Below are 23200 nucleotides of genomic sequence, written 5' to 3' on the forward strand. Positions count from 1 at the left end.
TACTAAAGACATCCGTGTGTTGGGTCTTACGTCACTGTCTGTTCCTTCTCTCTCAAAGTCTTTTACCAATGTGAAACGTGCTGTCAAACTCCTCTCCTTGTTTCCCTCCACTCCCTCCCACCTTGCCTTGCCCTCCACATGACACACTGGGCACATGCACACCGCGAACATGTCGAGATCCATGGAAGGCCCGTTGCAAGGTCAACCCATAGAACCGAATGAATCTCTTGTCGGTTTTTTTTCAACACAAGAGGGCAGTGAAGCCTTTCGACTGGCCTCTCCCTCAGCTGCAGCAAAGGCATGGGTACACAGACACACCGTTCACAGACCAGTCTGGTTGGTGACAGCGCGCCCCACTGCAGATTAGAGTTATCTTTACCTTTCGGTAATCTCCGCAAAGGTCTCAAGTCTTCAAGGGAAATAGAATTAGGGATTTGGAACGCTTGCATCTTTCACCTTAATGTGCTTGATGCGGAGACCAGATAGCTGTAGCGAGGTTCAGATGAATCATTTTTCTGATGTATTTGCGAGGGTGATGTATCCGCGCGCTTTAAGAATATATATATATATATATATATATATATATATATTCATTGGTGTTGTTGTTGATAATTTCACCTCAACGTGCTTTAATTAACTGTAATTAACGACGGGGAGAAACAACCACCACTCATTATTGAACAGTAGTTGATTTTTAAGGAAGAGGATGATAGCAAGTATTTGTAAGGTTTTGAGTCAAATCACTGTCAATCTAAGGCCATTAGACTAAGTAAGTGCACACACTATAGGAAAGTGCATCAGAATGCTACATTTCCTTGTCTTCGCTGACCCTAACATTTTATGACTCCGTGGTTTATTAGATTGAACATAATCAAAGAATTTTTAAATGCTCCTGAGCTGTCAGAGTTCTCTGCTCAACTGATACTGTGATATGGCTCCTGAGTGCTGGAGGGAGAAAAACAATTAGACGGCAGGCTTGACCAGTTCATGACCTCTTAAAGTATTCATTGTGGAGTAACTTGTCCAATTGTCATGTCATTTAAAAAAAAAAGAAGACATGCACTTCAGCTTTGCCGGATTATGATACATTAACTATCTGACTTGTGATCACTCCTCTAACGTTTTGAACTGAAGGAAAGCGGGTTGAGGAAATCGCAAACTTGCTTGTACTCTCTTTCTTCTGTTTCATTGATATTCAGTATGTAACATTAGTTGGGGGGGGGGGGGATTTGTGCTATATGAGACACCCAGATACTCAGCCATAGGGAAAAGACTCACAATGTGGCCTAGTTAAAGGTTTTCTGTTCTTTGCATCCCAGTCTGGTCAAAAAAATTTGCCAAGATGTAGCTTGCGAGAGCGTGTATGTTGTTGCTAAGGAACAGTTTTTCATGTGTCCCAATAGGTGGTCCCTTTATGAATATCATTACATATCCCCATTCAGGGGTGGTGAGACATCTTAATCCCTTGTAGACCATATTTATCGCTATTTTCACTCCTACATTTTGGGGGGGGGGTTATGCTCACTGTTGTCTTGGACTTTTACATATTTATTGAGAGGTACAGTTGTAAGGTAAAAGTAATTTCCCACATATTAAGGCTCTGATGTATAGGAGACAATCTGTGATTTGAAACTTTTAAATAATTCTCTTATGGGATAAATGTCCAAATCGAAAGTAAGCCTCTTCTCTTGCACAGCAGTGACTGGGTACTTACATTTGTCTCAAATTAATCACGGACAACATTAGGACTTCATCCAGAGGTGTATCCACAGGGGGTCCAGTCTAGGGTGTGGTGCTCCCCTATAGTTGTGGCCCCTTTCACTCCTGCCGTGTGCACTCTGTGTGGGCCAGAGACTCAGGGCATGGCCCCCTGTCTTCCTGCTGGGCCTCCATCTGCTGCTGAGGTGGTTAGGTCCCCAGATTGATGGCGAGACAATGAGTTTATGACATGTGTCGCCGTGAGTGACAGAGGGCCGCGTCCCAACCGGGCCTCCCGACGACCACTGATCTCACATTTGCAGTCGGCTCCATGCCAAGGCTAATGGGAGGAGTGATCCTCCCGCTGTGGAATGGGACTTGTAGTTTACAGCTGGCTGGTGATTCAGGACAAGGAGCAAATCTCCCTGGTTTTTGACTCTTTGGTTAAGAAGTGGCATGCTGGCAAACCTTAACGTGTGCGTCTTAATCTGAAAGAGCGATAATGATCTATGGCACAAACATGTGCGGGAATCCATGGAAAGTAGTTTTCGATGCTAACTTCTGATTTGTTTTGAGCTGATTGCTGCTTTGCTGCCAGTGAGCCGATTGCAGCGTCTCTTCGGAGAGACTTTATGAAGCCTTCTAAACTGGTCTCTGATGTTCCCCAGTTGCCCCAGCAGTGCTCCTTTCACACACCTGTCAACGCGCTGTTTCTTTCCACTTTGGTGGGTCCAAGTTAAAAAAGAAATCGCTTCCTTCATCTCCCACTCCGCTCCTCCTTGCCCAAAACAGGATGATAAAAGCTCGAGTTTCACATCTGAGCGACTGCAACAATGCTACTGTACCTTCAAAGGGGAAGATGCCACATTGTGAGATGACAGGATATTGATATGAAAGTGATGTCTCCTTCCCGGGCGAGATCAGAGGAGGCCCGGTAGATGTGTACCGTTATGCTGCTCTGAGTGGTCTGACCAGTGTTGTGGAGAGGAGGCGTCACGGTGGCCAGAATAAACTGGGATGTGTGTGTGTCTGCGTGTGAGTTCTTTCGTGCAGGAACTTGGTATAATGCATTTGGTAAAGGTGTCTTACTGTTTTTTGGCTGTACTCTAATTTGTTGATAAGGTTGGTTATTTTTCTTAACATAAATTAATGAAATGTATTTGTTTGTTAATCCATTATATTGGAAATGACTATATGGTTGTTGATCCCTTTTTGCATGCAGTGTTTGGAAGTGGTGTTACCTGCTGTTCCATGAACTTATTCATCTCACAACCCTGTTCCTCACTGTTTCAGACGTAATTGATTGAGTGACACTGATGGGCTGTTGAGGCTGACAACTCAGGGGTTACTTATGTCTTCTGATTATTCCATTATTGTACTGTACATAAAATAGCAAACATTGTAAATATTCTACTATTGTGTTGTAAATAGAATTATAAACATTCTATTATTTTGTTGTAAATAAAACTGTACACTTTGTGAATATTCTATTATTGTGTTGTAAATGAAAGTGAACATATTAAATGATTGTGTTGTAAATTAAATTGTAAAAGTTTCGGTAATACTACACATGTCCATTTAATGGTACCTGGGTAAAATTGTTTTTTTTGGTGCCATTCAACAGAACAATTATATGTTCAATGCCACAGCAATATTACATGTCAATCAGTATTATATTTTTGAAGCTTTATTTTCTTCTAAAGTGGATGAGATTGTCAAGTTTTACATCAAAGGTGAAAACATCCCTCCTCAAAGCAACATCTGACCAGCTCAAATAATGCAGAACAATAACAGAATAATCACAATATTTACCATTTTACTTACACCAATAATTTACAATAACCTCCAGATGACACAGAAATTTTATGACAACCAAGCAACAGTAAAAAAAAAACGTGATGAGGGGCAGAGGATTATTGTAGCTTGGCCTAAACCTGCTTCTCCAACACGTGATCTAAATGTTTTCTCTCAGGATAATCTTCTATGCAAACATGATTATTACCTAACCTACAGTACAGGTTCTAATCATAGTGTCTCCCTTGTGAATAATACTGCTTAGGAGAAAGATGGTTCTGGAATAGTGAGTCTGCTGAGCATGCAAAGTATTCACAAAGTTGTGAATAAAAAACAAACAATTTGTCAATAATGATGAATGTGAAGCCTCAAAGAAGATTCAATGAAAACAAATAGAGACACAAATTATTTTGAGAGTAGCAGATTTTTGAAAAGTCTAGGGTTTTTTTGTAAGTTAATCATCATAAACTTAAAATACTATCTTAGATTTGATAGAGATTTGTAACCCGGTTCGTTAAGAGATCGTTGCTGTCAAGGGAAACACTTCATATACATTGGGACTTAAAAACCAGTCATCTTTTTCAGGATTATTTACTTTTGACAAATCAAGACAAGCGTGGCGGTAATAGCTCACAAATGGAGATGTTGTACATTAACAGAAGCGGTTTATGTATCCAAAATGTGGTGGCACTTGTCAGTAAGCTATCACAAACGGCAGAATGGCAACATAAATCAATACAAAATATGTGTTTGCGGAGTTTTCTTTATCAAGTTAGATGTCAGCTTTACGATCGGTGTGCTCTGGTATTCTGGATCAGCAAAGATTTTCCAAAATTAGCCAAAGTCAAACATTCAAAATCAACAAATATAGAAAACTTTTTGAAATGAACTGCGTGTGCGGCCTGCTGCAAAGCTCCATTCACATTTACTTTAATGATTACTTAATAACTTCTGTGGTTAACATGTATTGCTGCAGATTCCCCACCCAATGTAACTGTTTGAACTTGTAAATGTGGTTTGTCATTCTATTTCAATTTCTGGTGAAAATGATCTGTATGTAATGTTATAATAAAACATATAGAAAGTACTTATGTCCAGCAACGTGGAGAAAAACCCTGACACAAAACACAAACGCATAGAAATATTGCTTCATTTAACCTTATAACTATCATGTCGGTCTGTACAGTGGGTAATAACCTACATAAAAAAAAAAAAAAGTAACATACTCCTGGAAGGTCTCAGACCTCATCACTCGATGAATATCAAATCTGATATTCATCTCCATCGATTCGGTCTATGGTCGGTTCACCTTTGGCCTTCTAAACACAACTGTCTAATTATTTCCTGCTCATTCTCGCTGCGACCAGCGAACTCCGCCACTGCATTTAAAACGAACCCGTATCCGGAGTTGAGGTCGATGCGCTGAACCCGCTGAGATTCTCCCGATTTTAAGAGCAACCTAAAGGATGTAATTGAGGCCCACAGACACCATAAGCACAACACGGAGGAGCACCTGTTCCTGGATGGCACCCTGCCACTGCTCCCTGTCTGCCTGCTGTGGAGGCTAGCTACCCACTGATGAGGAATTAGAAAGTCATTAAGGAACACAAATAGCAGGATGGCACAGTCGCAACCAACTCCAGACTTAATTTATGTCTTCATTTATAGACTCGTGGGGAAAAACAAACTTTAAAAACCCAACTCATTATTGATTATATTCACATTGCTAATTCTGATTGTCTCTACAAGTTAGTATTTTCTTTCACTCAACCTCACCTCTGAGATGATTTTCTTTGAATGCAAATAAAACTAAAAGTATTTAGTAGTTGTTTTGTCCATTCATTAATGAGTCACCTTGAATTCATGTTGATTACAACATGAAAATGTACGGGAAGGCATCAGTGATTGCTCTTTCCTGTCAGGGGAACAGGAGTGTAAGAATTAAATTCCATGGCTATCAATTCAATAGTTGTAAACACACACACCACGTAGTTTAACCCTAACCTTATGAATGTCTGTGTGAAGGTTTGCACAGTGGTGCGGGCCTTCCTGGCCTTTGCAATTCACAGTGCATGTCGGCATGAGGCCTTTAGTCCTTCATGTACACCTTGCTAACACTCCCTTTACCCCTTGAAATATCATGGAATGATCATATGCTATCATTAACCTGCACATGTATGGAAAAAACACACTCTCTCTCCGAGGCCACAGTGAGAGGGCGAGTCCCTTGAGTCTAACTGTTATGCAGTTTGTCATATTTCTGACATTTGGTTTTTTTTCCGCTGTTTGCGGATGCACCGCTTTTGGTTCCCGAAATCGGTTTACTTTGCTACTTAATTGCCTCTGTGAGCTTTGTGTCACACGCTGCTGCTGCTTCTGCAAAATCAGCAGACTTCCCACTGTTTGCAGTTCGCCAGCGTGCGCGCATCTATCTCTTTCATCTCGCACTGGATCTTTGCCTCATGCCTCTCCCTCCGCGCCCTGCCTCCACCAGCTCTCCCGTGCTCCTCGCGCTTCGAAAACCTCCGCTACCGGACCAAAGTGGGAGACCGTCCGAAGATGTCCACCCTGACATTGCCATCCCTAAAAAAAAAGAGAGATGCTTTCAGCTCTTTAATATGAATAGATATTGCTTTGACATGCCTCAGTTTGGGTCAAAAAGTACTACAGTTTCCCTGGTGCCATCTGTCTGCTGCTCACTAGTCATACCCCCCCCGGTACAAGAGCTACTGGTACCTAATTAAAGCCTTCAAATGGAGTTGCAAATGAAGTTTTTCAGTTGTCTCCACAGCTGGCACGGTTTGCAGCACTGACTCCAGAGGTTCAACTGAGGGGCAACCAGGCCTAGGCTAGGCAGTGACAGGTTAGAAAGCAGAGACTCTTAACGTCTCTAAAATATCTGCCTGGACCTTTAGGGGTCTGTTAATGGTATGGTGGATATGACAAATATCTGTAGATGTGTCGGTGGAAATTTTGTAGAAGAAAAGGGGAAAAACTATTGGAAATCACAGTATCAAGTCTGGAATTGCTAATTGCGTGACACTTCTCTGGGTTGGTCCACTGACACCGTATTAGGGACTTACTCTGCGGATTTATAGAATGTTGGAGATTTTACATCCAAATTAGTTTTATTTGACTGTAGGCCTCACAGCCGTGAATCATAAGAATGTCTACATATCCCTGTGAAATCACCATGGGGGCTGTCACTGTGGCCTTGCAGTTGTTCAATTATTCACAGTCTATGGAGCAGCTCCAGGATTGGCCTCCGTGTGACATCATCACTCAAACCGTCACTCGCTGCTGTTCGGCGGTCTTTATTTTGTGTTTGTATTTAAAAATGACACCTGAGCTGGACTCTAATGTGGAAATAGTGGATGTAATTTTTTTTTCTTCTTTGAGGTGGGTTTTATCTTTAACTCTCCACTCTGTCGGTGATGGAACTCCATTCAAAGCTGCACTGTTCAATAGTACATCAAGGATCAAGTTACTATTTGGAACATGAAAAGAGGGTCACTTGTAGTGATGAAGCGTTTTATCGTCTTTCAGCTCATTGTTTTGATTTTGACAAAGTTAGCCACTACCAAGTTACTGTAGTTGAAGCATTTAGGAGCTCAAGAGTCAGAGTTTTCACCCTGCAGGGTTGTCTGGAGAAAAGAGCACGGCAAAAAGAAGCGTTTTAGTTGCAAGCAACATCTCAAACTGACTCCAGCTGAATGCTAATATTGTTCCATGTCTGCTGAATGTGGAAATAAGATGTGGAAGATAAACTGTTTTTTGCAAACACATTCGACATATCAACCCGTTTTTAATGTTTATAACTTGTTCCTTTGCCTGCAAGTGATTAAAAACATCAATTTCTTTAAATGACCGAGTGTGCTCAGTCACATTTTCTTGGACATAACAAAGGTTTTCGAAACCAGATCTACAGTATGAACAAATTTGGAGGACAAAGCCTAAGGCCGGAGCCTAGGCTAGCTTGGAGCTGACAATTGCCATCCCCACGGTGAGGGTTGCATACGCAGCTTTAGCGCCGGGGCTTTGGACGTCACAGTTTTGAACAACTCAGCGAATCAGTAGACCCTCCGATTCACACGGAATGTGTCCGGCAACTTCAGAAGTGCCTGATCACTATGTGATGAATGTCTGTTTCACCGAGGCCCTCAATGCGTCAGGTGCGTGAAAGCCCAATTCGGGCTGCGCTGCTTGAGAGGTCAAGGCATAAGGGAATCTGACAGATATCATGAACACGGCCATAACTCCTATCTTTTACACTTCAATTCTGCAGCCATAATGCATTGTACTTTGAGAGTTACCCCAAGGCTCACTACCCGTGTGAGTCATTGGCACACCAGTGAGTCCGACTGTACAGTCAATTACCCATCTACCTTTCATGGGCCGGGAGTAGAAGACAGGGAATGAGTTCATCCATGCATACAACCTATGGCAGCCATGCGTCCACCAGAGGTGAAACCCATATGCAGGCGGGAGAGACAAGAGGATATTGGGTTAGTTTTTTTTTCGCCTATGAGGAGAATAAAGGTTAATAACAGTCCTTTCCCGTGTCATATTTGACATGACCAGTCATCGCAGTAATTACAATCATTACACTCCAAAGGATGTCTAGTTATCCCTCTTAAACACAGGCCGCACAAAGGAAATCAATTATTCAATCAGAGTTCTCCCATTCATCCCTGCCTGAGTTCACTTAATTTTGGGCCTGGGTGAATATGCCGCAAATAAACCCCACGACCGGAGAAGAAAAGATGAACAGGGCCCTAATTTGTACCCTTTCAGGCGGTCAATCACTTTTCAAAGGAATGCAAGCTTATTCTGACAATCAGGCTGACGTGAATGAGAATGGGTTTCATCTGCTACTTTACATAAGTTATCTGGCGATAAAGAGGGCAGAAGACGAGAGGGAGGGATGGGGGGGTTCAGTCGACAAGTGCAGCCTGTGGCCCCCTCCACTCATACGCTCGGTCCCCCTCTCTCGTCCCGCTTTCACCTCATCGCTCGCCCATCCTCCGCTCCTCATCTTGCCCGTGCCCACAAGGATTGGCAGCATGTAATTTAAGAGCATGGGCACAAAGACCAAATGCCAAGCCCATAATGGAAGCTGGATGCGTTCTGATTTAAATGGGCTTCTCTACTCAGGGCCCAGGGCCTGTAATTAAGATCATTGGGACAAAGGAGAGGAGACAGTCTCACAATGCAGTTGGGACCTGGTTGGAGAAGGGGGAGCAAAAATATCAGCTCGTCGCACCCAAAATTGGAAAGTTGTGTTTTTTTGAGGGTTTTTTTTTAATGGACACTTGAATAGTAGGAATACAAGAAGAAAGTTAAAATGAGCAACACGTGTCTCCATATAATTCCTTTTCAGTTACTTCCTTATGATGATCTCATGAATATACTCGCGCTACGAATGTCCATTCATTAAAAATGACAACTCGGAGGCATAGTTGAAATTGGTCTCAGCTAACTTTCAAGGATCCACCACAGTACATACATCTCTTTGATTGCTTATGGAGTAGGACACATCGCAAAGAGCAGCTTAACTTCAGAGAGAATTACTATTACCAAGCACTGACTCCATCAGCATTCCTGTAGGGGTATTTGATCAATCTGAATGATGAAAAGACTACGAGAGGCCTTCATATCCGGATGGAGGGCTGGAAGTCTCGTCCTCCATATCCATGCGCCCGCCATCACTCTCTCCTGAGCGTTTTTTTTTTTTGCTCCCGAGGACACACTCTCGCTCCTAGTGCTCTGGGTGGTTGTGTGTTCAGACCTTTTTCCGTTTAATTAGATTTGTTAAAACAATTTTTGGAGTGCTTTATTCGGTAAAAGCTCTCAGGGGTTAATATCCGCAGAACACTTCTGTTCAGCTTCTTTTCACCAATGGAGCATAAATTATTTAAATTATTCAGAATTGTGCGACCTTTTATCTCACCCCCTTTGAAGGCAGCAAATTAAAAATGCAAATGGGCTAACTAATTAATATGCAAATGCATTCATTCCCAGTTAACAATTAGCAATTAAACCTGCAGTGTCTAGAAAGAGCACTGACAAAATTAGCAAGTTCTTTTTTCATCTGAAAAATAGTCAGTCCGAAAAAAAAAAATTGATTGACGAAATGACTTTTACTGACAACCACCTGCCTTGATATAAACAAAATTAATGGGATGTCATGTAGGAGACACGGATATTCGAGTAGAGCCCTGTCACAAACAACAAAAAAATGTATGTCATTTTGTCATGGTTTGGTTCCAAGACTTGTATATTTCATAGCTCAATCAAACCCTCAATTGAAATGTAAAAGTCTGCGAGGGATTTTGTGTGTGTGTGAGGGAAGGAAAAAAAAAACACAAAAAGAGAGGCAGAAACACAGAGGAGGGCCGAGTTAACACATTGCATAACACAAATTAATAGAAGGTCTTTGTTTTTATGGTCAGTTATCCAGAGAGGAGAAGGACCAGCAGGAAACCATAAAATACCGAGAGCTGTCAAACAGTTTCCCGTTTCCTTCAACACGCTCAAATGCAATCTTACAATTCACGCTATCTCCTATATTACACCTTATGATACCTAATGTTACAAACTCGACATCAGTCATGCATGCCGAGCCCCGACTGTCTCCCCAGCCTGAATTTAACCACATCCAGATCCTCTGATGTGATAGCGGGAAGGTGCGGGGGCCGGGAGGCGTGAACTACACCTCGTGGTAAAGGTTATCTGTGATACACAGACCCGGGGGCACCTGCCTCATGCAGAGTTCACGCACGTTGCCGCTGCTCACTCGAGAACATACAGAGTGATGTATGTGTGGATATCACTGTCAGCCGCGGAGCTATGACAATAGAGGTCAGTCAGTCAGTCAGTCAATCAAGGGAAAGACGAAGCGAGGGGGAAAGAGAACAAGAAGGATTTGTCTTCCTTTTTTTCTTTATTAACATCCCCAGCTTATATAGTAATAATCACTGTCAGTGTGCAACTTGATCTCTTGTCAGCCTGCAACTTCTGCCAGAGGGCTCAGCAACGCGATCATCACCTTTCGACAAATGCTCAGTGATTGCGGTGCCTTTAAACGCGATTCTTGTGTTTCATTAACTCGCATTAAGTGCCCACGTCCCCCGACGCCCGAATGCTATATTACCAAAGAAGGTTCATATTTTATTTATCGCAGTTTAATATTGTTTTTGAATATTTGCGGTGCCTTTAGGCCCGGCTTCCAGTCACGTTGTGCTCTTTAATTTCTCTTTGGGATTGACTCTCCGTTGCGGGGAGTGACGTTTGATTAAAAAACATTTTCTTGCATAAAAATATAAATGAACACGAAGTCATTCTCCACACTGCGGTTTGCTACAATATCTTTGGATTACGCTCGTGTTTTTCATTCGATGCATGCCTTAATTGAATTGTTTATCTTCCGCAGCCCGCGTTAAATTGCGCACACCATTTAAGAATATCTCACCTTACTGACCACTTATGCCGACGACACCCCGCAGCTCTGTTTCATTCGCTGGTTTTCATATATATACTGGTAATACACTGGCAACTGCATAATTACTGCACTCGACACAAGACGCTCCACATGCATCTCTTTATCCGCTCACTCATGGAATAAATAGAACTAAAACACAAGAAATGCAGCAAGGAGCCCCTTTCAAGCAAATAGGCTGGGGGTGGGGTGGATAATTAATTCTGAGATTAATGTACTGTAGCAGTGGTGTGTTATTAAAACGCTATTTTTAAATTACAGCTCAGAAAGCACCCCCTTGGGATTAAGAATGTTAGCCACTGATCTCTACTTAAGTTATGGATGGAAAGGGAAGGTGGGGGGGGGGCTCTTTTACATGCCCAGGTCCCATCTTATGGCTCACGCTGAGGGCTGACATGAAGAATCTTTTTGGTGTTCGCTCGCCTCGGTGACTCACTGAAAAGCCTTTAGTGCCTTTATCAATGGAGTCAGAACTTGCGCTTTTCAATAAGTATTCGGAGTGTTTGATGGGCGGGCACCACTGCTGCTACACAAGGGGGATTTGATTAAAGGATCTTGCTGTGTCTATTGTAAAACACTTGTTTGCAGGGGAGAGGCAATTTTGCGAGGTTGTTGTAAAATAGATGACAGGTTTTGCCCTAATATGCCAGTTAAAGGGTTGACAACGCAGAGCAGGAACCGGGGAGTTTAGAGGACGTTGCCGGTCCATCCGAACTCATTTTTTGTAGTTTTGAACATGGTTTCCACAATGATCACGTCGCACGCGGTCCGAAAAATGTCATCGCAGAGATGCGGCAACGTGGCGACGTCTCTCACCTTCTCAACACACGTCGTAAACAAACGAGTCAAGACGGATTATGGAAGAACATTTTATTTCCTCATGTGTAAGTGGGCTCACATGAAAGGTCAGCACCACTGCCCTGGGAAACGCTGTGCTCGGTGAGCAGCCACATCAAAACCAACCGGGTAGTTGTTCTGTGAACAGTTCAACTGATATTAGGCCCACGTTGATGCTACAGTACCTAACACTGACATATTATCACCTTATGAATGTTCACCTAGGGAAACTGAAATGGAATTTAAATGACTTTGAGTCACGACATACATAAGTCCCATTTCAAGTCTTTCTCTGTCTGATTTGGTCTCCACCTCCTGAGGAACATACGTATGTGGCTCCTCAGCAGGGTCACTCAGCACAGAGTCATTTGCTGATAATAGTAAAACTAAAACTATGAAAATAAACATAACCCTGACAGACTAATACATACTGAAAAATGTCCGCATGCAACAAAGGGAGGGTGGAAGCACCAACCGAGGGTGTGCGATCATACCCCTCTCACGTGTTTACCGTCTGATGAAAAGGGGCTAACGGCACTTTCCTTTTCTAAACAGAAAATGTCAAAAGAAGCTGTGTGGCGGCGCCATCTAGATGAGATGACCACAACACGGAAGATGGAGAAACGATGTCTGCAGGATTTCGTCGGGGCCCCCGCATGTGTCTGCATGTGTTCTGTTCTGTTTTTAACATTGGCAGTGAGCGCTTTGCACCTGTGGCTGCTGGCAGACCGTCCCGCGCGCTGCAGCTCCGGAGGGACCTTGAAGCGCGTCGCAGTGGGAGAGGGGGAGTCTGTCCTGCTAACCGTAATTAGCACAGGCCTGTTGATTCACTGATAATGAGAGGGAGTTCATTAGCACCACGCTAATTGCTGCCTACTTCACCACCACCGCCGCGGCAGCCATGCCAGCTCCCAAAACCCACCAAAAAAAAGTTTCCCCCCCGTCTGCCACATTTGAGATGAAAATAAGCATAAAGATCTGTAACTTATTCAGGAGGCCGGTGCGGAAGCAGATGGAAGATCGTGCGGCGGGAGAGAGGGAAAGAGACAGAAGATAACTGTTTTGGTGGTGAAAAGTCATTGCGACGAGCAGCAGGAGGCTTCTGCAGAGAGGGGCAGACGCGTGCAGGTTGGACAGTTCTGTCCGAGGACATGACGGAGGCTCAAAAGCTAATTGCAAGAACAAGCAAACAAGAACAAAAAGCAGCACCTGTGTTATATTATAACTACTGTGTCACAGGCGTGTTCGTACTTTAGTCCAGTCTTGCATAGAGTTTTTTTAACTCGCAACTTCCAGAGCTACCAAATACTTAATATGTGACATATATGTACAGTAAATTATGTGCAGTAAGAATAAAAACGGCAACAACAATAAATCTACACGTCGGAACCAACGTAAAACAACATTAAAAAAATGGGCGCCGTTACAAACGACACCAGTGTAATTCAGGTAGATGCAATGCATGTCTGCTGCTGCATCCTAAATTTGAATGGAAATTAACTTAAATCTAAAAATTTTGAAGGGATATGATCAGAAAAAAAAGCTGTTTAAACATTCAAGCTGTGAATGACAAGTAATTGTTTAACTACTGTACAGTGCTTTTGAAACACATGCACACGCACACACACACAGGCACACACATACTGGCACGCACGCACGCTGGGCACTTGCTCCATTGGCCATTGTTCTCCTGTCTTTGTTTGCAGATCTGTGTTAATTGCTACTCAAAGCTGAATGATGGTCATTCAATTATGTTGGTCCACATTTATGCTGCTTTGGCTGAATTAAAAAGAGAAAATTCTGTGTCTGTATGCAGTACTTGTATGTATATGACAAAATCCAGTATAACTAAAGAGCCTCTTTAAAAATTTCCTGTCGACTCAATATACATCATTTTAAAATTTAAAAATTAATTATAAAATAAACTGTAATACCTGATTAAATATGAAAAATAACTCTTGTTTCAGAAAGTGTCATTTTAATTTTTTTCATCTTTCCTCCGGTCTAACGTTTGCATCTAATATTGCCGGAGGGCTCTCTATGTGTAACCCCAGCTGAGCTGGCAAACATCTGTTTTGTGCCATAAACCAATCTCCTTTTGAGCATTGAAGTCATAAAACTGATTTCCCACAAAAAGCTGCTGGCACACAATGTGAAACATTGTGCCCATTAAGACTTGCTAATAGTTTGCTTAAAGCTGCACTAACTTTTATATGATATTAACAATGGATCAAATCACTTTGCAGTATGTAATATGAGCCAGAGTAATGAACCCACAAAGAATATTTGGCCCAGTTCCCTCATTTTTCGGGACCATTTTAGCGTCTTTTAGCTCATTGTTTTGTTTTTGCATCCCACAACTTAGTGGTTTTGGTTGTGTTCATACCAAAACGAGAAGAGAATTTTCACGCGGCGTTACCCGCACAGTATCATTTGGGCTCATTTGCTTTATTCCCGCTGTCGTGCTAACTGGGGCTAAAGTTAGTGTCTAACTTCCTCCAATCAACAGATTGCTCACATGTGCCGTGCGACACCTTTACCCCTGCGTCAATCGGGTCATCTGAAAGGAGAGACGTCCGTATGCCAATGTTTTGTTTGATGTGTGTTGTGCTGCCTCCAAATAATCAGTTAATGCAGGTTTAAAGAATACATCCTTACGTTTGAAAATCAAAAGACGGAAGCATATATTTGAGTTAAAGTTCCACATTGCACTTACGTACTCTGGGGGGTAACCGTTTTTTACTTGCTTCTATTCTCACGTGATTAGTGTGTATGTTTTCAACATGTCTAATAAAGTTTATGTGGATCCTTTGTAATTTTAATGAACCGCTACTTGGGTGCTTTGCGAGGAAAAGATGGATTCGTTCCTCTAAAAACCTTCCCCCCTAATTGTTGTGGAGCCTTAATCACTGGCGCAGTCTGCAGCCCGTGGTCCCCGGGGAGCACTTCGTCTTCAACCTGGGGAAATGGTGGAATGGATGGATGGAGGATGGAGGGATGACTAACCGGTCCGAAAGTGCTATAGTGATATCCGTCAGTGTTGTGTATTTCTACATAACAAGTGTCCATCCACCAGGCAATCTCACCTCAAGAGAGGGATCTGTCTCTCCTTTCCCCCCTCGCTAAGAGGCTGAGGCTTTATCAGCGAGGCCATGATGAATTCTCAGCAGACACCCACTCCGTATGGGCTCTGAGTGAGCATGCATTTAAATGAACTCCTCTCTTCCTGTGCCTCGCACTACACAAGGATTTCTAAACTCTCTCTCTTGTCAAGCACTACATCAAACACAATAACAACAGCCGTCCTAGCCTGCCTTCACCCCCTCCCCTCCCCTTCCTCTACCTCTTTCTTTAAGTCATTTTCTCCTCAGACATTTCTCTTTCTTGGTCCACATCACCAAAGACTCCTTTCATCTGCTTTTTCATGATGGACTCATCTACATCTTTTAAAGCGCTTTACGTCATCTCCAAGTTTGTTGCTGCTCTCAATCAAACCACAAAGGGTCATAAGCCATCATTCCTAACCACCTTGTCTCTCGTTCAGTTTTTTTCTTTCTTTCTTTCTTCTCACTCTCCTGGTTTTGAACCAGATGCTGAGAGGCAGCATCCTGGTGATCAGAGCATCAGAGCTGCCAGTCAGTCCCCAGGTAGGTGTTTGATTATCAGGGTGAAACACAGCGCTATGAGAGCCATTTCCTCCATGTCCACTGCTGTAAGGGTCTTGTTACTGATAGCAATAATCACATTTCTGCCGTTTGCTAATAATGATTATGCAATTGAAGCCCAACATATGACAATGGGTATTGGTACCTGGAAAACAATAACTTCCCTCCAAATTTGGATTTTCTTCAATTAAGAAGTCATTGTTTCCCAGGAAACTGAGGAAAGTTCCAGGAAGAAGAAGAAAAAAAAAAACGTACGGTAATTATTCATAATCCCAACAATTTGAGCGCAGCTCCCTCATTTGGCTCGGTAATTTTGGCTTTTTCTGAGATTTCCTTGCATTCATTTGCACATTAATGTGGCCCGTTGTGTGCGAGAGATGTAGCGTTTTTCCTGTGTGATGTCTCGCGCGGCGGCGCGGCCCAGTCGGGAGGCAGGGCCAGCTGAGACACAAAGATTGGTTTTGTTCTGCTTTCGCCGTGGTGCACTTTAACACATTCAGTGTTATTGCCTCTTGTCGGTGGTGCCGTGATGGTGAACAAACACCTCTGTGGCTTGCGCATGTGCGTGTTGTGTGTGTGTTGTGCGTGTTGTGCGTGTTGTGTGTGTGTTGTGCGTGTTGTGTGTGTGTGTGTGTGTGTGTGCGCTCCCTTGCATGGGTCTGCTTGCGTCATGCAAACAGACACATACACTAGAAAATCAAGCTTTTTCTTCATTGATTATCTCACTCTCAAATTGTTACGTGGCACTTACCTACAGCCGTACAAATCCAATTGTCTTCTAATACTAAACGGCCTTGAACAACAGGGGGAAACAACCCAACATATTGTACAACCAATCCGCGACAGATTTTATTTACCATAAACTCTACTCTCAGTCCACATCTTTCATGTTTTCCACGATTTTTTAAAAATTATTTTTTTTATTAAACTAGTTGTCGTGCTGCCGGGGAGGTATGGCCACCAGTGTCTGTGGCCGGCTCTGTGTTGTGCTGTGACTGTCTCCCCGAGATTTGCATAAATAAGCTCCCCGGTCCCAGCGTGCCCACGCTGTTGCCCAGGTGCAAGGACATTTGCATATAGAGCTGTGATAGGGCTCCCCTGGGTCCCCTCGGCAACTGCTGAGCGGGTAGGGGGGCCGGCAGCGCCACAAATTTGTTCTGAATTGAAACCTCAGCTCTGCCCTCCATTTTATGTGTGTGGAGGCACGCACGGAAGGCGGCGGATGACCGGAGAGAGAGGAAGAAGGAAGAGATAAAAAGGGAGTAGGAAGGGTAGATGGGTGGCATGTGGCAGGGGGCACGAACAACAGTGAGACAGACTGCTAGTTAGACATGAGCAACCCATATGTTTGATTTGTTGCTGATCATTGACATCAGAGTGGATCAACACACCATGGCTTTCAACAGCTCTGCCGACGCATTACTGCATATTGCGTTGGACACCGACCAAAGCAATATCAGCCTCTACATTTCCTGACTCTCTCCGCGGGGGCCCCGTCGTGCTCTGCCATTACCGCGGAGTCTCGGTGATCTTTTGAATCAGCAGAATACGGTTTGAGAAGCAGGGAGCCAAGCGCCCAGCGCTGATTAGTCACACGCAGCTCCTCTGACAATACTCCCTCCATCTGAGCATCATCGAGCCGTCTCGCATTCACCAGAAGCGCTCTGACGGGACCCCGGCCAGAGGAGTCCTATGGGATAGGAATCACGCAACAAACACAAATATTGTACAAGTGTGTCAATATCAAAAAAATATATATCTTTATCCAACACCGGATTTGTTCGATCGATTTGCGCTACTACAGTCACCACGGCCTCTCTAAATGTAGTTGTGGGTACTTCAAGGCGTTTAGGATAAAATTAATATGGATGCAAAACTATTCCTTCATCTCATTTTTTTCATCAAACATTTGTTAAATGTTGTAACTGTGCAGCAATTTACCGCAGCCACTTTCCATAAACAAATGCCTGGGCAGGACCGGGGCACAGGCACAGACAACCTCCAGCAGATTACGTTCGCCCCCTTAAACGCTATTATTGCACCTGGTCATCTTTTGAAAGAGACGGAAATATTAACACAAAATCATTGCATTGTGCGGCGTCTTTCAATGCGAAAAGACATTTTGACCTCAATTACACCGCAATGCCTGTCTTACAACGAGCGAGCGAAACCTCAAGGCCAAACAATGAGGTGTCAAAGATGCTCAGGGGTCAGTGAAAACCCCTCATTAACTGTTTCTTTTTTCCGGGGCTGTGAATTCATTTTTTTCATTTAAAACATAGCCGCGGCGAGATGAGGATGACCCCTGTAATCTAGGGGATCACATACACATTCAAATGCTGCGTCACACGGGGCGGCAGCAAAAGAAAGCAGAAAAGAAAGAATGAAAGACTGAAAATATATGTTTGGACTATGACAATTTATCAAACAAGGAAATGAGCATGGTGGCAAGAAAACAAACAACATACATAGTGACAATATACTGGAATTAGACCTGAAATTCAGGATGCTGCATTAGTGTCTGTATTTATTATCATCATTCACTCGCTATTAGAATTTGCTGCAGCTTTGACGTTTAAATTGACAACTCAAAGTGAGTGAAACCAATGGCAGTAATGTAGACACTTGTTGAACATCATAGCTCACCCTAGCGTGGGACCCGGACAAATTCTTAGAGCTTATTCAATTTGCTCTGCCAGACTACGTTTGGATCCCCTCCATGGGGAAGTGATTTCAAACCGGCAGCAATCTCGCTGGTCCAATCTCAACCGTTAGTTTATGTGATAATGGGAATCCCGCAACAAACACAAATATTGTGTTTTTGTAGAGAAGCGCCTTTTGCAAACAACCAAGATGGCTGCCGCTGATGAACGAGCATTTGAATGCGCTGTCTAGTCAGTTCATTTCTCCAACAAAAACGGCAACACTAAGAGATTGTGGAATCATCATCACATGTACAGTGTCTTCTCTCTGCACATTTTCGCGTCGCTCAACAGACGTCACATGACTCGTTGCTCTCGTTGCTTAATTGCGTTCGGAGGCATTTTGTTCTGCGTCCGTTGGTAACGCCTCTTGGAAATCGAAAAAAATGAACTGAGAGGTCCCAGACTAATACGCGTTTGAGTATTGGTCTTACAACGCCAGGCTAAGCTGACCCTGCGTGGTCAGTGCATCAGGTCAGTGGGCAGTGAGTGCACGGACAGAGTTGCTAGATAAGGGCAACTGATTTGGATTTTAATGCTGCCGGTGCATGTCATAATAGATACAGAACTCCCCATCCTGTTGTTACTATCAATAGTTTAACAATCAAAAAGTCATTACCTGCTTCATCAGGACTCTGTGGGTGTGGATTTGACTGCGGCCGGATTGAACAGCAACCCCACACCTGTTTGATTTTGGGACATCGCTGCCTTACAACCGAGCTCCGTCAGCTTAAAACCAGTAAATAAAGAAAAAACATACAAGCAACATGAATTTCTTACGGAATTGACCGACACAGTTCTTACTTTAGCAGAGGGTGGAATGATCATGTAAAGACCCACTGCTCCTGATTCAAAGCTGATGGAGAAAATATATTGTCAGGGTCTTTAAGTTTTGTGTTACATGAAAAACAAATTACATGGGGACATTTTTTTGTATCCTCACAAATATTTCAAATCCAATCCTACACTTTTTATGAACCACGACCAACTCTTAAACGCTTTCTGCAGTCGAAAAAGAAAATGGGCATGACGCCACAAGTTTCCATCAATGTGGAGACCTGCTCACCGCACCACTGCTCTGCAGCGCCCCCCAGTGGTCAATATCTCTGCAGGGTACCTTTAACGCGATAATGGAAATGGTGTCGGTGAAATATATTACCTCCGGTGGAGTCGAATTATGTCATGATCACACACAAACAGAGCTTTGTTTACTACAGTCGCTCTTTACATTTCATATTCTCTCATTATGGGATCCAATCCGCCGGCCTCCCAACACGGCCTCATTGCCGCGCGACGAGCCTCTGCAGAGTCTCTTCGGAGAGCTCCCATTTAGCCGTTCTCTGTGATTTTCCTCTCAGGAAACAACCAAATCATTTTCTCATAGACACGCTCATTAGCTGACAGCACCGTTCCCTGCCAGTTTCAACATTCGAATATTCCCGTGTGTGCCTCGGCAAACATCGGAGGTCTCGTCGTTTCCAACCAAAGCCAGAGTTGACGTGCCAGCAACGCACTCCGAGGAGGAAGATCTAGATGCCAAAACAATAAGCCGAGGTAGAAAAAAAAAAAATATTAATGGCTCAAATGTTTTGATAGCCAATGACATGATGAGAACGTCAGAATGTAATTAGACATTTGATTGGAACGAGCTACATACTAGCTTAAGTATTGAAAACACTGGATATTATGCTGCCATGGAGATAGACCCAATCCTGAGAATAATGTTGTGTTTGACAAACTGTAGAGAAAATCCTTTAGCGCAATCACACACAGATACACACACAGACGCTCATATGCATACCAACAGTTTTTCAGCGAGTTTAGTGCCTGAGACAGATTTCTTTATTTTTTATTTCCCTAATATGTTCTGCAGTAAATCTGCATTGTCTGTGGCCATTGAAATACAGAGAAAGAGAGATCAATATAATGGGTTTGGCACCTGGCCAAAATCATCCCTGACAATGTGCGAGGCAGGCATTTGAAATCATCGGTGCATATCCGCGTGTTTGGGGGATAAAAATAATTCCTCGCCTCTTTGCCAGGGAGCGAGAGGCACAATGCCCAGGTCTGAAGGGAAGGGTGCCACATGGGTCTGCAAATTGGCTCAGGCGATCAGACGCGGGCATCTCATTTTGTAGAGGAGAAGAAGAAGAAGAAGGGTGGGGGGGGGGTTGAAGATGGGAGGTGTGCATGCGTGTGTCTGGTGGTGGTATTGAGGGTGGAGTGAGGGTGTGGGGGCTGGTGGGCGGATGGGTGGGGAGGGGGGTAAACAATTCCAATGATTTCCCCAACCTGGCACGGTCCAGGATGTGGATGGCTGCACTGGAGAGGAATTGCAACGGGTTTATTTGGCTCTCTGTTTGTTTCTTTATTGGGAGGAGAGAGGGAGGGGTAGGGGGGTGGGAGGCGAGAGGAGGAGGGTGTCTGTTTCTTGTCAGAGCAGTCAGATGAGGGAGGATGTTCAGAACAAATTATTTCATTCAGATGAACTGAAAATCATTCCTGTACATTTGCAAAACACTTGCCGGTTTGCCAGCAGTGTAAGCCACATTTATGAATACACAAACCCTGAATGCAAGGGGAAACTAATTTCCTTTGCAGAGGCTTACTGATAGCATTCACCCCTGGTGCCATGTCAATTTTAATGTCAGCCACTTAAACTTGTGGCAATTATGGGGACAGTTATGATATACACGAACACCTCTGCACACACGGACACACGGGCACACGAGCGCACACATGTATCCACAAAAGAATAAAGGTATCTTACACTGGGGTGTTGTTTTTTTCTAACACGTCTACTTTCACGTGCATGCACTGACACATGCTTGGCTAACCGGAAACACTTTGCACACACATGCATGCGAGCAAAAGCGTGCACATGCACGGCAACACCCGCGCGCCTCCCATGCAGGTACATTTGGCACCCTGCAGCCCGGGCCGCCGCCGAAGAAGCCTCAGCGGGAGTGCTAGATTAAAAATGACAATCACTCGGGGTGCGCGGCAATCACCACAGGAAACGCAGGTGCCTTTGTTAAGAGACACCCTGCGCTCTAAAGGGCCTAATTATCTGCTGTTATTTTGGCAGTTATCAGGCGGAGAATAACTCCCCTGCTCCGACTCAGACTCACACAGCGAAAAATTACTCACTCGCTCACAGTGAGGTATTATATTGCACCGCTGACGAGGTATGCATATTATATGCAGTGAGCGGTGGAATTTCACGAGAATTTGAACAAAAGGGTGTTGTGGTTTCCTGTTTTGAACGGAAGGGAAATTACTGCTATTGCCCCCATCCTTAAAAAAAGGAAGACATGTAATGACTTTCAATTGCACACAGCGTGTTTTACAACGACAGCTACCAGGCGTAAGACGTGACATTTCGGGGCGAAACTTGGAATGAGAACACAAAGTATGAATGCTGACTTCACGGCAACGTGCTTATGGGTCATAAAAAATGAAAATGCAAAGATATTAAAACCAGTAACCCCCACCCCCCCAACCCCTTTTGCTCTCAAGGGCTAGGTGGCACTGTTGGGCATGCTTTCAGACACACGCACACATATCCTCCCCTCAGCTCATGAACAGATAATTGGACAGTTTTATGGAGGATATGAACTCTGAAGGGGAACTTAAGCCATCTAATCATTGGCATTCAGCGTATGCTATTCATATGCATAAATACAAATAAAACACATTCTCGGCGGGCACAAAGAGAGCCGCCGCTGAAAAGGAAGTCGCGCGACAAAAACACCCAGAGTTCCACTGAAATTGAAAGACTTCAGGTAGAAGACTCTCTAAATATATATATATATATATATATATATATATATATATATATATATATAGATATATTTTCTCCTCCACAGCATGTCTTGAGTTGGTGATTAGTCAGTACAATAATACGCAGACTGTGTGTTCATATTTTCTCTTACTCTCGAACAATAGAAGTGCAACAATGCGCGCGCACGCAAGTTCATGCACGTGTGTGTGTGTGTGTGTGTTTTCAGGCGGCAGTACAGTGTTCAGATAAGGGCTGAGTTTTACACTTGCATCTCTAGTGTATTGCAACCTTGATATGATTGAATGAGAACGTTTCACATATTTCAAGTGCGAGAACTGGGCAGCGCTCGAAACCAGAACCATGCGCGTGGCATCGGTGGCGGCGAAACACATATGAGGGGTTTCTTTTTTCAATGTTCAAGATTTATTAAAGAAATTCAATAAAAAAAATTTTAAAAATCGTTTGTTCATGTGTTTACATCACTTTAACTTGGGTCACCTTTCACAGCCCCCCCCCCCCCCCCCCCCCCCCCACACTCTGTTGCCACTAATGTAACCAGCTCCATATAATATGCAGATAATGGTGCATCAGCGTGTCTTCTCCATGTCGCCCCTCGCTGAATTGCCGCGGATCACACGACACGGCCCTGCCCTGCAGGAATACAAGCCCCTTGTAATTGAAATGAATAAGAGAGGGAGGAACATGCCTACTGAGAGCCCAAAACTTCTTGCTCTCCCGTCAGTGTATTCAGCGGGGATGCAGCCTTTAGCTGGCACCGCCGGTCTCTGCAGCTCCGTTGTGCAAGGCTGGGGCCCGTCTGCGTGGCTGATCGGAAGTGGCACGGCCGAGGAGAGGGAGCTCTCAGCGTGGGGTGCAGGAATGGGGACAGTCCCCTACGGTCTCCTGCTCCCTCTCCCCCTCCCTTCTCTCTCTCTCTCTTTCGCTCTCTCGTGTGCAAATGCAGATGCATCTCTTATGATCTCTCGGTCTCCGTCTTTTCCCTCGCTGTGATCTCCATCATCCTGTTTTCCTCCCACTCTCTCGCTCCCTCTCTCCTTCCCTACGGCCCGTCCTGTCTTCATCTTAATCCCTCGTCCTCCTTGAGTTTGCTAGTCTCTGTGTCTTTTTATTTCCCTTTTTTTCCCCCTCTTTTTCCTCCGTATTTTGAAAGGTAAGTTTCAGATTCATGAGGAAAGAAAAAAGTAGTGCTGCTGTGGGTATT

At 43.9% G+C, this 23200-nt stretch overlaps 1 long non-coding RNA gene across 1 annotated transcript in view; it reads right to left on the reverse strand.

The window, feature by feature from the left end:
* Positions 1-3194: 3194 nt before the first annotated feature.
* LOC118290190 overlaps positions 3195-23200 on the reverse strand; it is a 28460-nt gene continuing 8454 nt past the window's right edge. The window contains exons 2-3 of the long non-coding RNA XR_004786364.2: positions 18814-18923; positions 3195-6075 (exon numbers count right to left, since the gene is read on the reverse strand). This is a non-coding gene — a long non-coding RNA (uncharacterized LOC118290190). The remainder of the gene's footprint in view (positions 6076-18813; positions 18924-23200) is intronic.

Source organism: Scophthalmus maximus, chromosome 18 (assembly GCF_022379125.1).
Source record: "Scophthalmus maximus strain ysfricsl-2021 chromosome 18, ASM2237912v1, whole genome shotgun sequence".
Lineage (NCBI taxonomy): Eukaryota > Metazoa > Chordata > Actinopteri > Pleuronectiformes > Scophthalmidae > Scophthalmus > Scophthalmus maximus.